We start from the raw sequence: 16,891 nt of genomic DNA on the forward strand, positions 1-16,891 counted from the left end.
CGAGAGAACATAGCCCAGCATATATGAGAACTAGCTCTTGGAAGATGGAAACTATACTGACCATGAACTAAACCTGCCGCACAACTAGAAGTGGCCGGGTAGCATGCCTACGTTTTTTAACCCTGGATGCCCAGCGCCAGCCGGAGAACTACCTAATCCTAGCAGAGGAAAAGACAGTCCTGGCTCACCTCTAGAGAAATTTTCCCAAAAGGCAGACAGAGGCCCCCACATATATTGGCGGTGATTTTAGATGAAATGACAAACGTAGTATGAAAATAGGTTTAGCAAAATCGAGGTCCGCTTTCTAGATAGCAGGAAGACAGAAAGGACACTTTCATGGTCAGCAGAAAACCCTATCAAAACACCATCCAGAAATTCCTTTAAGACTCTAGCATTAACTCATAACACCAGAGTGGCAATTTCCGATCACAAGAGCTTTCCAGACACAGTAACGAAACAGCAGCTGTGAACAGGAACAAAATGCAAAAACACACAAGGACAAAAGTCCAACTTAGCTGGGAGTTGTCTAGTAGCAGGAACAAGCACAGAAGGCTTCTGATTACATTGTTGACCGGCAAGAAACTGACAGAGGAGCAAGGTTATATAGCGACTCCCACATCCTGATAGGAGCAGGTGAACAGAGGGGATGATGCACACAAGTTCAATTCCACAAGTGGCCACAGGGGGAGCCCAGAATCCAATTTCACAACAGCAATGGGATACTATGGTTCCCAGGGTCTGAATGAGAGGAAACTCTCCTTCAGGCCCTGGGATCCATATTTAAGTGTAAAATAAAGAATTAAAATAAAAAATATTGATATACCCACCCTCTGACGAGCCCTGGTACTAACCGGCATCTTCCGTTCCTAAAAATGGTGCTTGAAAGACCTTTCGAATGCTTCACGGCTTGTGATTGGTCGCGGCGGCCCACGTGACCGCTGAGCGACCAATCACAAGCCGGTGACGTAATTCTCAGGTCCTGTTCTGGTTCTCAGGTACATGAGAATTACATCAAGAATATTGATATACTCACCTCTCCGACGCAGCCTGGACATCGCCGCTGGTAATCGGCATCTTCCGTTCCTAAAAATGGCGCTTGAAAGACCTTTCGAATGCTTCACGGCTTGTGATTGGTCGCGGCAGCCCACGTGACCGCTGAGCGACCAATCACAAGCCGGTGACGTAATTCTCAGGTCCTGTTCTGGTTCTCAGGTACATGAGAATTACGTCAAAAATATTGATATACTCACCTCTCCGACGCAGCCTGGACATCCCCGCTGGTAACCGGCATCTTCCATTCCTAAAAATGGCGCTTGAAAGACCTTTCGAATGCTTCACGGCTTGTGATTGGTCACGGCGGCCCACGTGACCGCTGAGCGACCAATCACAAGCCGGTGACGTAATTCTCAGGTCCTGTTCTGGTTCTCAGGTACATGAGAATTACGTCACGGCTTGTGATTGGTCGCTGAGCGGTCACGTGGGCCGCCGCGACCAATCACAAAGCCGTGACGTCATCGGAAGGTCCTTCACGTGTTCATTCTTAAGAAGGAAGGCTGCCGGAAAGAAGCATACCTAATAGGAATATACTCACCCTCGGCTTCTTTCCGGCAGCCTTCCTTCTTAAGAATGAACACGTGAAGGACCTTCCCATGACGTCACGGCTTTGTGATTGGTCGCGGCGGCCCACGTGACCGCTCAGTGACCAATCACAAGCCATGACATAATTCTCATGTACCTGAGAACCAGAACAGGACCTGAGAATTACGTCACCGGCTTGTGATTGGTCGCTCAGCGGTCACGTGGGCCGCCGCGACCAATCACAAGCCGTGAAGCATTCGAAAGGTCTTTCAAGCGCCATTTTTAGGAACGGAAGATGCCGGTTACCAGCGGCGATGTCCAGGCTGCGTCGGAGAGGTGAGTATATCAATATTTTTTATTTTAATTCTTTATTTTACACTTAAATGTGGATTCTGATACCGATTTCCGATATCGCAAACATATCGGAACTCGGTATCGGAATCCCGATACCAGATTCAGAAGATCGCCGACCTCATGGCCGACCCCACACAGGGGTCGGGTCGGGTTTCTTGAAACCCGACTTTGCCAAAAGTCGGCGACTTCTGAAAATGGTCGACCCGTTTCGCTCAACCCTAGTTCTGGAATCAGGTCGATATCTGTAAAGAATTAATATATATTTACACGTCTAAATACTTAAAAGATATTCAGGGCGATATCTGTAAAGAATTAATATAAAGAATTAATATATATTTAAACATCTAAATACTTAAAAGATATTCAGGACAACATCTGTAAAGAATTAATATATATTTACACGTCTAAATACTTAAAAGATATATATATATACACACAGACACACAATGCACCTATGATGTCGTGCGATAAATCCCACACAGCAGCATCAGCTTCATTAGTGTTACTATACTCAGCTCCTGGTGTATCACACTCCAGAGTAGGCATGCTGAAGGCGTTTAAAAAATCATCGGGGATGGTCCGCATAAGTTCATCTTAAACAAGTAAGAATAAAACAATATAAAAATAATATACAAAACAGCCCTTACTTAGAATGGTGCACTAGCTGCTGCATTTAATAATAATAATAATAATAATTTTATTTATATAGCGCCAACATATTCCGCAGCGCTTTACAACTTATAGAGGGGACTTATACAGACAACAGACATTACAGCATAACAGAAATCACAGTTCAAAACAGATACCAGGAGGAATGAGGGCCCTGCTGCTCGCAAGCTTACAATCTATGAGGAAAAGGGGAGACACAAGAGGTGGATGGTAACAATTGCTTTAGTTATTTGGACCAGCCATAGTGTAAGGCTCGGGTGTTCATGTAAAGCTGCATGAACCAGTTAACTGCCTAAGTATGTAACAGTACAGACACAGAGGCTATTAACTGCATAAAGTGTATGAGAACATGATGGAGGAACGTGATTATGTTGTTGTTTTTTATTAATAGGCCACACAGGGATAATTAGGTTAATGCGTTGAGGCGGTAGGCCAATCTGAACAAATGAGTTTTTAGTGCACGCTTAAAACTGTGGGGATTGGGGATTAATTGTATTAACCTAGGTAGTGCATTCCAAAGAATCGGCGCCGCACGTGTAAAGTCTTGGAGACGGGAGTGGGAGGTTCTGATTATTGAGGATGCTAACCTGAGGTCATTAGCAGAGCGGAGGGCACGGGTAGGTTGGTAGACTGAGACCAGAGAGGAGATGTAGGGTGGTGCTGAGCCATGGAGTGCTTTGTGGATGAGGGTAGTAGTTTTGTACTGGATTCTGGATTGGATGGGTAGCCAGTGTAATGACTGGCACAAGGTAGAGGCATCGGTGTAACGGTTGGCGAGGAATATGATCCTGGCAGCAGCATTCAGGGCAGATTGGAGCGGGGAGAGTCTGGTAAAAGGTAGGCCAATTAGTAGAGAGTTACAATAGTCCAGACGAGAATGAATAAGTGAGACAGTAAGAGTTTTTGCAGAGTCGAAAGTAAGAAAAGGGCGAATTCTGGAAATGTTTTTGAGATGCAGATAAGAAGAGCGAGCCAGTGATCGGATGTGGGGGGTGAATGAAAGCTCGGAATCAAGGATGACTCCAAGGCAGCGGGCATGTTGCTTTGGAGTAATGGTGGAACCGCACACAGAGATGGCAATGTCGGGCAAAGGTAGGTTTGTAGAGGGAGAGAACACGAGGAGTTCAGTTTTTGACAGGTTCAGTTTCAGATAGAGGGAGGACATGATGTTAGAGACAGCGGTAAGACAATCACTGGTGTTTTCTAAAAAGGTCGGCGTGATAACAGGAGAAGAGGTATATAATTGGGTGTCGTCAGCATAGAGATGGTACTGGAAACCAAATCTACTGATTGTTTGTCCAATAGGGGCAGTATACAAAGAGAAGAGGAGGGGGCCTAGGACTGATCCTTGAGGAACCCCAACAGTAAGGGGAAGGTGAGAGGAGGAGGAACCAGCAAAACAAACAGTGAAGGATCGGCCAGAGAGATAGGAGGAGAACCAAGAGAGAACGGTGTCCTTGAGGCCGATGGAGCGGAGCATAGTGAGGAGGAGCTGATGATCCACAGTGTCGAATGCATTTATATAAAGCTTGAAACATACCTAATAGCGAATCCTCAACTAGGTCGGAAAAAGCCAAAACATTTTGGGATTCCATCTAAAATAAATTATCTGTGTAAATTTTTGTGCTATCTATATTAATTTTACAACACAAATATGGTTTATACAGTAAAACTGTATTTGCGAGTGCGGCATAAATATGTTTATACTAACCAAAACATAGGTAATAAGTAAGCGGTGAATACACTAGATAGGCTGTATTAACAGCTATTAACTACTGTATTACACAAATTATGTCATAATAAATATACGGTTAAATTATTAAAACATATAATGCCGCTAACCGCCAATATAATACTAACTTATTAAAACAAATAACAACTTTAATTATGGTTTTAGCTATACATAGTTAAGCATTTGTGAATAATAAGGCAAAATAGAATAATGCTGAGCTCTGTAGATACTTACATTTAGAATAACACGTCTGTTAGTCTTGTCTGGCTTCTGGTGGATGCCTGATGTACTGCAGTGGAAGAGACAGCTGTATGCCTGATGTACTGCAGTGGTAGTGACAGCTGTATTTATCCTGACTGGCAGAAAACAAGCCTTCTGTTAACACCCAGAAACACTCCCAGTTATGCCCCAGCCACATGCCTTCTGTTAACACCCAGAATACACCCATACAGACAATTACAGTGTGTATTAACTCACGCATGTTATTGCCGGATTAAAACCTGAAATTTTATACAATTGAATTTCTGTAAGAAGCAGTCGGATGTTGTTCATCGAGACACAATCATTTTATTCAATCATGGCTTCTAATTCCTATGAAATATATTATCTAGGACTGGAATATTTGGAATAAATATAGCATTTAATATGAAATTTTATACAATTGAAGAGACAAGCGGCTGTTGATTATCGAGACACAATCATTTTATTCAATCATGGCGTCTAACTCGTATCATCAAATATTAGAAAAACAATATTTTACAGCTAAGGAGCCCGGATCATTCTGGGGAATTGACAAATTATTTAGAGCGACGAGAGACCGCGGAATAAAGAAATCTGACATGGCTGAGTGGTTGAATAACCAAGTTGCATACACGCTACACCGGCCTGTTAGAAAACGTTTTTTGACAAATAAAATTTACGTCTCGCACATTGATACGCAGTGGCAAGCGGATCTCGTAAGTTTAAATGACTATTCAAGGGAAAATGATAATGTCAAATACATCCTGACGGTGATTGATACTCTATCGAGATATGCGTGGTGCGTGGCCTTATCAAACAAGACCGGAGCTAGTGTGGCCAGATCATTCGAATTAATGTTTCAAAATGATAATCGCATACCGAAGAAATTGCAGACGGATCGCGGCAAAGAATTTATAAATTCGTCACTCAAGCAGCTACAGTGGGGCAAAAAAGTATTTAGTCAGTCAGCAATAGTGCAAGTTCCACCACTTAAAAAGATGAGAGGCGTCTGTAATTTACATCATAGGTAGACCTCAACTATGGGAGACAAACTGAGAAAAAAATCCAGAAAATCACATTGTCTGTTTTTTTAACATTTTATTTGCATATTATGGTGGAAAATAAGTATTTGGTCAGAAACAAACAATCAAGATTTCTGGCTCTCACAGACCTGTAACTTCTTCTTTAAGAGTCTCCTCTTTCCTCCACTCATTACCTGTAGTAATGACACCTGTTTAAACTTGTTTTCAGTATAAAAAGACACCTGTGCACACCCTCAAACAGTCTGACTCCAAACTCCACTATGGTGAAGACCAAAGAGCTGTCAAAGGACACCAGAAACAAAATTGTAGCCCTGCACCAGACTGGGAAGACTGAATCAGCAATAGCCAACCAGCTTGGAGTGAAGAAATCAACAGTGGGAGCAATAATTACAAAATGGAAGACATTCAAGACCACTGATAATCTCCCTCGATCTGGGGCTCCACGCAAAATCCCACCCCGTGGGGTGAGAATGATCACAAGAACGGTGAGCAAAAATCCCAGAACCACGCGGGGGGACCTAGTGAATGAACTGCAGAGAGCTGGGACCAATGTAACAAGGCCTACCATAAGTAACACACTACGCCACCATGGACTCAGATCCTGCAGTGCCAGACGTGTCCCACTGCTTAAGCCAGTACATGTCCGGGCCCATCTGAAGTTTGCTAGAGAGCATTTGGATGATCCAGAGGAGTTTTGGGAGAATGTCCTATGGTCTGATGAAACCAAACTGGAACTGTTTGGTAGAAACACAACTTGTCGTGTTTGGAGGAAAAAGAATACTGAGTTGCATCCATCAAACACCATACCTACTGTAAAGCATGGTGGTGGAAACATCATGCTTTGGGGCTGTTTCTCTGCAAAGGGGCCAGGATGACTGATCCGGGTACATGAAAGAATGAATGGGGCCATGTATCGTGAGATTTTGAGTGCAAACCTCCTTCCATCAGCAAGGGCACTGAAGATGAAACGTGGCTGGGTCTTTCAACATGACAATGATCCAAAGCACACCGCCAGGGCAACGAAGGAGTGGCTTCGTAAGAAGCATTTCAAGGTCCTGGAGTGGCCTAGCCAGTCTCCAGATCTCAACCCTATAGAAAACCTTTGGAGGGAGTTGAAAGTCCGTGTTGCCAAGCGAAAAGCCAAAATCATCACTGCTCTAGAGGAGATCTGCATGGAGGAATGGGCCAACATACCAACAACAGTGTGTGGCAACCTTGTGAAGACTTACAGAAAACGTTTGACCTCTGTCATTGCCAACAAAGGATATATTACAAAGTATTGAGATGAAATTTTGTTTCTGACCAAATACTTATTTTCCACCATAATATGCAAATAAAATGTTAAAAAAACAGACAATGTGATTTTCTGGATTTTTTTTTCTCAGTTTGTCTCCCATAGTTGAGGTCTATCTATGATGTAAATTACAGACGCCTCTCATCTTTGTAAGTGGTAGAACTTGCACTATTGCTGACTGACTAAATACTTTTTTGCCCCACTGTATGTAATATGCATAATATTCACCACTTTTTTACCAACAATGTCGTAAAAGCAGCTATCGTAGAGCGCTTTAATCGCACATTAAAAACTCGTATGTGGTGCTATCTCACGAAGCATAATACCTTTAGGTATATTGATATTTTACCGGATTTGGTGCATAGCTACAATCATACTTATCATTCTACTACTAATAAACCGATTAAACGTCTTTAAATGTTGGCGATCATGTCAGAATATCGCGCTATAAGGGAACATTCTGTAAGGGGTATGAAAAATCGTACAGCGAAGAGATTTTTTTAGTTACAGGCGTATCCAATAAATTTCATAAACCTCTTTATAAAATTAGTGATTTAGCCGGCGAGGCTGTAGAGGGGTCATTTTATAAGGAAGAGCTGCAAAAAAATACCTATGGATGAGAATCGCATCTACAGAGTAGAAAAGATTTTGAGAAAAAAACGTGTCAGGGGTGTGAGTCACTGTTTCGTCAAATGGCTGGGGTACCCCGAAAAATTCAATAGTTGGATCCCGGCTTCGGAGTTGACAGATATATAGCCATGGAAGCGGGGTCGTTTTTCGTGACACTGCTCAGCAATTCCTCAATTAAAATCTACCCCGACAACACCATATCGAATTACAATACCAAGTTAGCGAGGGCCATTCATCTTTCAGATGCTTATGAAGTGGCGTTAACGGAAATACAGTACCCCCATACGTGGAACACGTTTGAGGCTTTTGAAGGAAACTTCTATGCTGCAAAACACGGCGAACCGTCAGAACATTATCACATAAAATCAGGATTTTACTCGAACATTCATAAGCTGGTTTGCGCGGTCAATGCCCGAATAGAGGCGCTGAATTTATCCACGCCTGCCTACAGAATACGGTATGATGAGCTACGCCGAGAGGTGATCCTGCCCGACCCAGCCCCTATACAGTTTGCTCTGGGTACTAAGCTGAAATTTATTTTCGGCCTACAGACCATCGATGACTGCTCCGTTGCTTTAATGCCGTGGAATCGCCGCTTTTACCCCGATTCAAAGGCTGGTTTTTATTCGCTTTTTGTATACACTGATATAATTCAACATCAGCTTGTAGGCGACAGTTACGTTCAACTGTTACGAACCGTAGAAGTTAGCGGCGATGATAATAATATTGTCACGGTGCGCTACACGCGTCCCGATTACATACAACTGTACAAACAACACATTGACTCCATAAACTTTACAGTCATGTCGGACCAGGGTACACCGGTTAAATTCAGATACGGAAAGTGTATAGTGCGATTACATTTCAGACCGTGACAGTATTGACACGATAAAATGGTGTATCAAAGGGTGTATGGAGATCCCGCTGTTTATGCCTGCTACTATACTGCCCAGTCGGGGCACGGGCAAGAGGGATTCCGCGGGAGCGAGTACATGTATGGCTCCGGCCTGGCCGGGATATTTAAAGGCTTATTTCGCCATGCTGTGCCGCTTTTCAGAAAAGGCCTAGAATTAGTAAAACTGCACATAAAGGCGGCGGTCGGGAACATCGCGACGGACGCCGTCACGACCACCTCAACGGCCCTTATGAAACGGATAAATACACAACCACAGCAAGACGGATCTGGGATAATTTATGTCGCTAAAAAAGCACAAAAAAGAAAGAGGCGCGCTTGCCCGCCTTTACCGCCGATGCTCATGAATAAAACTACCACCAAGAGATGCCACCGTCAGAAATGAGTAAGACGCTCTGCGGACGACATCTTCTAATCAGTTATCATGGCTTTCCTGCGTGACGCTTCTGTAGAGTGCGCAAAATCTGAACTGGATATTTTTGACGTACCCCCGACACAAACAAGTATAGAGAAATCTCTATTTGCAGAAGTACAACCGGTTGCGGCTCTGTCAGACAATGGCCCGTTGGAATTTTTCATATCTGGGAGCGGCGATTATTATTATGATCTAAACAACACGCTGTTGTACATAAGCTGTCGCATCGTGAAGCAAGATAATACGGCTATCGCCGATGGCTCCCGGGTGGCTCTCATAAACTATCCTCTAGCCACCCTTTTTAACCAGGTCGATATTACTCTGGGAGATTGGCTTATCTTACAATCGGACAATCTCTACAGCTATAGAGCGTACATAGAGACCCTTTTAAATTACAGCTCGCAGACGCTGGCATCACAATTTACAGCCGGCTTGTTCTATAAAGACACTGCGGGCCATCATAATGACCGGAGCTTGGATGGCGCAAATGCGGGGTTTATCAAAAGAGCCAATGTAGCTTCTCGCTCAAAGCCCATCGACCTCTTGGGGTCCATTTTTGGGGATATATTTAATCAACCAAAGTTAATATTGAATGGCCTTGACCTTAAGGTTAAGTTAACAAGAAATAAGGATGCTTTCTGCCTCATGTCCGCAGAAGCCGAGCCGCTGAAGGTGCAAATCTCGCAAGCGGCTCTCTATGTGAAAAGAGTGCAGGTGTCTCCGGCTGTCCAAATCGGTCACAGCCAGGCCCTCCTATCCACAACCGCCAAGTATGCTATTGACCGAACATGTCTGAAAGTGTACAGCATCGCCACGGGGACGCGGATCACGAACCATGAGAACCTTTTCCTAGGCCAGATACCAAAAACTGTTATATTGGGGTTTGTAGATAATGAGGCCTTCAGCGGGTCTTACGCGAAAAACTCGTTGCACTTCCACCACTATCATGTCAACCACGCCGCATTATATCTGGACGGCCAGCAGATACCCGTGAGACCTTATAATCCTAATTTTAATGATGATTTAGCCATCAGAGAGTATATGGCGCTTGCCCATATATCTGACAAGCAAAAGGCTGATTGTGCCATGGTGATAGATCGTGAAGAATTTATGGCTGGATTCACTCTATTTGCTTTTTTATTTATCGCCTGATCAAGAGCCTGGAGGACATTTCTCGCTCATTAAAACAGGTAACCTACGTGCTGAAGTCCGCTTTGCGCTAGCGACACCCCACCCGATAAATATGATTGTTTTTGCAGCCAACCACACCATTCTGGAAATTAATAATAGGAGAGAGATCTTGTACGATTTTAATTAAGTAACGATGGACAGCCTGCAGCTTACAGCGATAATGAAAGCCGATAATTATACAAACCGCATATTCGCCGGTGTGTTTCCGTGTGATTTGCTTCCGGAAGAAAGAGTGACTCAGAGACCAGCGGCATATATCATGAATACAGACCCGGCGAATCAAGCTGGACGCCACTGGGTATTAATCGTACTCTGCGATGATAAGACGGGCATATTTTTTGATAGTTATGACTTTAAGAATTTTTTTGCTTTTTTCATTTCTGTTCTATTATATATTGTTTTCCCACCTTTGTTAATAGGGTGAGAAAGGGCAGTGAGGGATAGTCCACGGTGAGTGGGGGTGCCAAAAAAAGCGTATCTAGGGTGCCAACCTCCACAGCAAGGCAGGTAACAGTTAGGTTATTGTAGGGTATTTGCTAGGTGGTCACCTTGGCTAATTTTTAGCATTATTTTCTGCTGGGAGAAACACTGGGGTGGTGTTATTTATAATAATATTTAATAAAAGTTGTTTTTAAGGGGATATATGTTCACCCACGTAGTATATTGCACAGTCACATAGTATATTGCACAGCCACGTAGTATATAACACAGAGCATGTAGTATATTGCACAGCCCACATAGTATATTGCACAGCCAAGTAGTATATTGCACAGCCACATAGTATATAACACAGAGCACGTAGTATATTGCACAGCCCACTTAGTATATTGCACAGACACATAGTATATTGCACAGACCCGTAGTATATTGCACAGCCACGTAGTATATTGCACAGCCACGTAGTATATAACACAGAGACGTAGTATATAACACTGCACATGGAGTATATAACACAGGTTATGTAGTATAAAGCACAGCAATTTAGTATATTGCCCAGCTACATAGTGTATAGCACAAAGATGTAGTATATAACAGAGCCCATGCAGTATGTAACACAGCAAACGTAGTATATAGCAATGTGGGCACTATATGCGTGGTAAAAAAAGACTTAAAATAAAAAATAAACATATACTCACCTTCCGATGGCCCCTTGAAGTCCTGGCGCCTGTGTGGGGTGCACGCGGCAGCTTCCAGTCCCAGGATTGGTATGAGCGCAGGACCTGTGATGATGTTGCGGTCACATGACCGTGACGTCATGGCAGGTCCTTCTCGCATATCATCCTTGGCACCGGAACCTGCCGCTTGCACTGCCGAGGACAGCGGGCGACATTGGAGGGTGAAAATAACCTTTTTTTTATTATTATTATTTTTAACATTAGAGCATAGGCAGCATCAATAGTAAAAAGTTGTTCACACAGGGTTAATAGCAGCGTTAGCGGAGTGCATTACACCGCGGCATAATGCGGTCCGTTAACGCTGCCATTAACCCTGTGTGAGCGCTGACTGGAGGGGAGTAGGGACGGGACACTGAGTGCAGGGCAGTAAGCAGCAGCCATTTCGCTGCTGGACTGTGCCCGTCGCTGATTGGTCGTGGGCGTTTTGCCACGACCAATCAGCGACTTGGATTTCCATGACAGACAGAGGCCACCCACGACCAATGAATATCCGTGACAGACAGAAAGAAAGAAAGACAGAGGGACAGACAGAAAGACGGAAGTGACCCTTAGACAATTATAAAGTAGATATATATCTATATATATATATATATATACCTATACTATGTGTACACATTTATTCTATCTATTCTATTCTAACCTGTCAGTGTGATTTTACAGTAAACCGTGCTGAATTGCCAGCTTTTCTATAGAACACCGCTGCGTATTTCTCGCAAGTCACACTGGTGGTCCGTGTGTAATCCGCATTTTTCTCACCCCCATAGACTTTCATTGGTGGATTTCTTGCGCAATACGCTGACAAATAGGGTTGAGCGACTTTTACTTTCTTAAGATTGAGTCGGGTTTCGCGAAACCCGACTTACTCAAAAGTCGAGTCGAGTGAAATCGGCCGATTATCGCGCAAAGTCGGGGATCGACCGAAACACGAAACCCAATGCAAGTCAATGGGGAAGCATAGTCGGCAGTGAGTGGAGGCCAGGAAAACACCTACAGTGCCCATTTTAATGGCAAAAACATCCATTCTTGTTACTGAAGCTTGTCAATCTTAATTTACTTTATAATAATAGTTAGGCATTGGAAATTGGGTGTCATTTGGCTAAAGTTGTGGGGGGTAGGGCTGGTTCAAATTTTTAGTGGGCCCAGGAAACTTTGACTATGTCACGGCGGTGGAGCAGGGAGAGGTAAGTATTTCAACTTTGCCAGTGCTGTGATCCTGAGCAAGCAGGGGGGCCCACTCGTTCGCATTGGCACTGGCACAGGGCCCCTCAAAGTACAGCGGTGAGTTTGCACGACGGGGGCGCCTCCCACCGGCAGCGACACTTTTGCGTACTATGAGGGGCCCTGTGCCAGTGACGTCGCCAATGAGTATGCCCCCCCATCTGATGAAGGAACCTGCACTTTCATCTGCACCTTCCTCTTTGCCCCCGTGTAAGGTGGTATAGTATGTGGGAAGGGGAACCTTACTTTCAGCAGGGTCAGATTCTGGCTGTGTAGCGTGCAAGGGGAATGCAGTGGTCTGGGTCAATGTACCAGCAGACTTATCTAGCACTGGCTGGGCAATGGGCAGGATGAGGAGGAAACACAGATATAGGCCCAAATAATAAAGTGGGCTAAATGCTGTTCAAAATTGGTAACAGGACTAACCAGGCAGCATTGCTTTGTTCAGTGGAGGACAACTGTAATGAGAGGTTGACACAGTGAGTAGGCCCAAATAAGTAAGTAGGCTAAATGCAGTTCAAAATTGGTAACAGTAGTAAACAGGCGGCACTGCTTTGTTCAGTGGAGGAGAACAGCAAGGAGCAGCAGACACCGTTAGTAGGCCCACCCAAACTAGTAGCCCAAATGCAGTTTCAAATTCTAAATACAGGCCAAAAGCCTGAAGATTGAAGCTCAGGAGAAAAGCACAGGAGAACACCAAAGCGAGGCAGACACCTTTAGTAGGCCCCAACCAAACTAGTAGGCCAAATGCAGTTTAATATCTGATATAGGCCAAAAGCCTGAAGATTGAAGCTCAGCTTTGTTCAGTGGAGGACAACACCAAGGAGCGGCAGACACCGTTAGTAGGCCTCAACCAAACTAGTAGGCCAACTGCAGTGTTACATTAACAACTACTTAATGAGAGCCTGAAGATTGAAGCTCAGGAAATTAAACCTGGAGAACACCTTGGAGCGGCAGACACCATTAGTAGGCCCCAACCAAACTAGTAGGCCTAATGCAGTGTTATATTAACAACTAATTAATGAGAGCCTGAAGATTGAAGCTCAGGAAAGTAAACCTGGAGAACACCTTGGAGCGGCAGACACCATTAGTAGGCCCCAACCAAACGAGTAGGCCAACTGCAGTGTTACATTAGCAACTATTTAATGAGAGCCTGAAGATTGAAGCTCAGGAAAGTAAACCTGGAGAACACCTTGGAGCGGCGGACACCGTTAGTAGGCCCCAACCAAACTAGTAGGCCTAATGCAGTTTAATATCTGATGTAGGCCGAAAGCCTGAAGATTGAAGCTCAGCTTTATTCAGTGGAGGAGACAAGCAAGGGGAAGCAGGCACCGTTACTAGGGCCCAACCAAACGAGTAGGCCAAATGCAGTTTAATATTTAAAATGTAGGCCGAAAGCCTGAAGATTGAAGCTCAGCTTTATTCAGTGGAAGAGACATGCAAGGAGCGGCAAACACCGTTAGTAGGCCCAACCAAACAAGTAGGCCAAATGCAGTTTAATAGCTGATCTAGGCCGAAAGCCTGAAGATTGAAGCTCATCTTTATTCAGTGGAGGAGACAAGCAAAGGGCAGCAGACATCGTTACTAGAGCCCAAATAAACGAGTAGGCCAAATGCAGTTTACTATCTGATCTAGGCCGAAAGCCTGAAGATTGAAGCTCAGCTTTATTCAGTGGAGGAGACAAGCAAGGGGCAGCAGACACCGTTACTAGGGCCCAACCAAACGAGTAGGCCAAATGCAGTTTAATATTTAAAATGTAGGCCGAAAGCCTGAAGATTGAAGCTCAGGAAAACCAACACAGGACAACACCAAGGTGCGGCAGACACTGTTACTAGGCCCAACCAAAGTAGTAGGCCAAATGCAGTTTAATATTTAAATTGTAGGCCGAAAGCCTGAAGATTGAAGTTCAAGAAAACCAAACAAGAGAAAACCCAGAAGCGGCAGACTCCGTTACTAGGCCCACCCAAACTAGTAGCCCAAATGCAGTTTAAAATTCTAAATACAGGCCGAAAGCCTGAAGATTGAAGCTCAATAAAACTAAACAGGAGAAAACCCAGGAGCGGCAGACACCGTTACTAGGCCCACCCAAACTAGTAGCCCAAATGCAGTTTAACATTCTAAATACAGGCCGAAAGCCTGAAGATTGAAGCTCAGCTTTTTTCCGTGGAGGACAACACCAAGGTGCGGCAGACACCGTTACTAGGCCCACCCAAACTAGTAGCCCAAATGCCATTTAAAATTCACAATACAGGCCGAAAGCCTGAAGATTGAAGCTCAGCTTTTTCAGTGGAGGACAGCGGTATTGAGTGGCGCAGACAGACAAAAGTAGTATGTGTTAAATAAAAAAGTTGGCTCTATGCAGTTTTAAATTGGTTACAGGGGTACACAGGCAGCATTGGTGTGGTCAGCGGAGGACGATTGCAAGGAGGGACCGCAGACAGACTTCCTAGGCCTAAAATAAAAAAGCAGGCTCTATGCAGTTTTAAATAGGCTACAGGGGTACACAGGCAGCATTGGTGTGGTCAGCGGAGGACAATTGCAAGGAGGGACCGCAGACAGACTTCCTAGGCCTAAAATAAAAAAGCAGGCTCTATGCAGTTTTAAATAGGCTACAGGGGTACACAGGCAGCATTGGTGTGGTCAGCAGAGGATGATTGCAAGGAGGGACCACAAACAGACTTCCTAGGCCTAAAATAAAAAAGCAGGCTCTATGCAGTTTTAAATAGGCTACAGGGGTACACACGCAGCATTGGTATGGTCAGCGGAGGACGATTGCAAGGAGGGACTGCAGACAGACTTCCTAGGCCTAAAATAAAAAAGCAGGCTCTATGCAGTTTTAAATAGGCTACAGGAGTACACAGGCAGCATTGGTGTGGTCAGCGGAGGACGATTGCAAGGAGGGACCGCAGACAGACTTCCTTGGCCTAAAATAAAAAAGCAGGTTCTATGCAGTTTTAAATAGGCTACAGGGGTACACAGGCAGCATTGGTGTGGTCAGCGGAGGCCGATTGCACCGAGGGGCAGACACAGTTAGTAGGGCCAAAAAAGTAATAGGCAAAATGCAGTTAAAAATTGGTTACAGGATTACGCAGGGGGCCTAGCTTTGTTCAGTGGAGGACAACTGTAAGGAGTGTCTGACACAGTTAGTAGGCCAAAATTATAAAGTGAGGTTAATGTGTTGCCACAAAAAAATTTCACAAATAAACAGGTGGCATACCTAGGTACAGAGGTGGGCTTCTCTGCTGACTTGCAGACAGTGGTAGTTGGCGCAAAGTATTAACTGGTGTAAATGTAGGACAGGGCCCCTGAATATTTTTAATAGCATCAATCATGTCAAGAAATTGTTATTGGCAGTGCTATTGAAGGATTTAAAAGCACAGACTAAACAGTGATGGAGCAGTGAGAGGTAATTTTGCAAGTGGTAGAGCACTGTTTGAGCTGGGGGGAACACTCTCTCGTGGGCGGTGGTACTGGCCCAGGGCCCCTCATGTTACGATGGCGTGTCTGACGTTGGGTGTGCACCACCACCGCCAGAGACACTTCATTGTACTATGAGGGACCCTGTGCTAGTGCCGTTGCCCAAAAGTGGGCACACCCACCTGTTCAGCCAAACGGCACTCGCACGGGTGCTTGAGCCAAGTGGTGACCACGGCCCTGTGAGGGGAGTCATCCCATTTAGGGAGGTGTAAAAAAGGCCTATGGTGGACATACAGCAGATGCAAATGGAGAAATTGGAGTAGTCAGTAAGAAAAATTCAAAAGCAAGACCTTTTTACAGGAAAGCTAGGTGTCAGCAGGGAAAGGTGGGGCAAAATAATTTGAAATCCATGATTGGTTTATTTTAATGAAGGTTAGATCATCAACATTTTGGGTGGCCAGACGAGTCCTTTTTTCGGTCAGTATTGAACCAGCAGCACTGAATACTCTTTGTGATAGCACACTAGCAGCTGGGCAAGCAAGCTCCTGTAAAGCATATTCTGCCAATTCAGGCCAGGTGTCTATTTTGGATGCCCAGTATTCAAATGGAAATGACATGTGAGGGAGAACATCGATAAGGGAGGAAAAATAGTTGATAACCATACTAGACAAATATTGTCTCCTGTCACTTTGAATTGATGCTGCAGTACCTGTCGTTTCTGCGGTCATTGCAAAATCACTCCACAACCTGGTCATAAAACCCCTCTGTCCAACGCCACTTCTGATTTGTGCACCTCTAACACCTCTGCCATGTTGCCCCCTGTAGCTCGTGTGAGAACCATCACCGCCGCTGTGTGCTGGGAATGCCTGAACCAAGCGGTCTACAAGAGTTGCTTGTATGGTAGCCAATATTTGCTCAAGGTTCTCATGTGACATGATATTTTGCAATTTCCCTTTATAGCGTGGATCCAGGAGGCAGGACAACCAGTAATCGTTATCGGTCATCATTTTGATAATGCGGGG

Source organism: Ranitomeya variabilis, chromosome 2 (genome assembly GCF_051348905.1).
Source record: "Ranitomeya variabilis isolate aRanVar5 chromosome 2, aRanVar5.hap1, whole genome shotgun sequence".
Classification (NCBI taxonomy): domain Eukaryota; kingdom Metazoa; phylum Chordata; class Amphibia; order Anura; family Dendrobatidae; genus Ranitomeya; species Ranitomeya variabilis.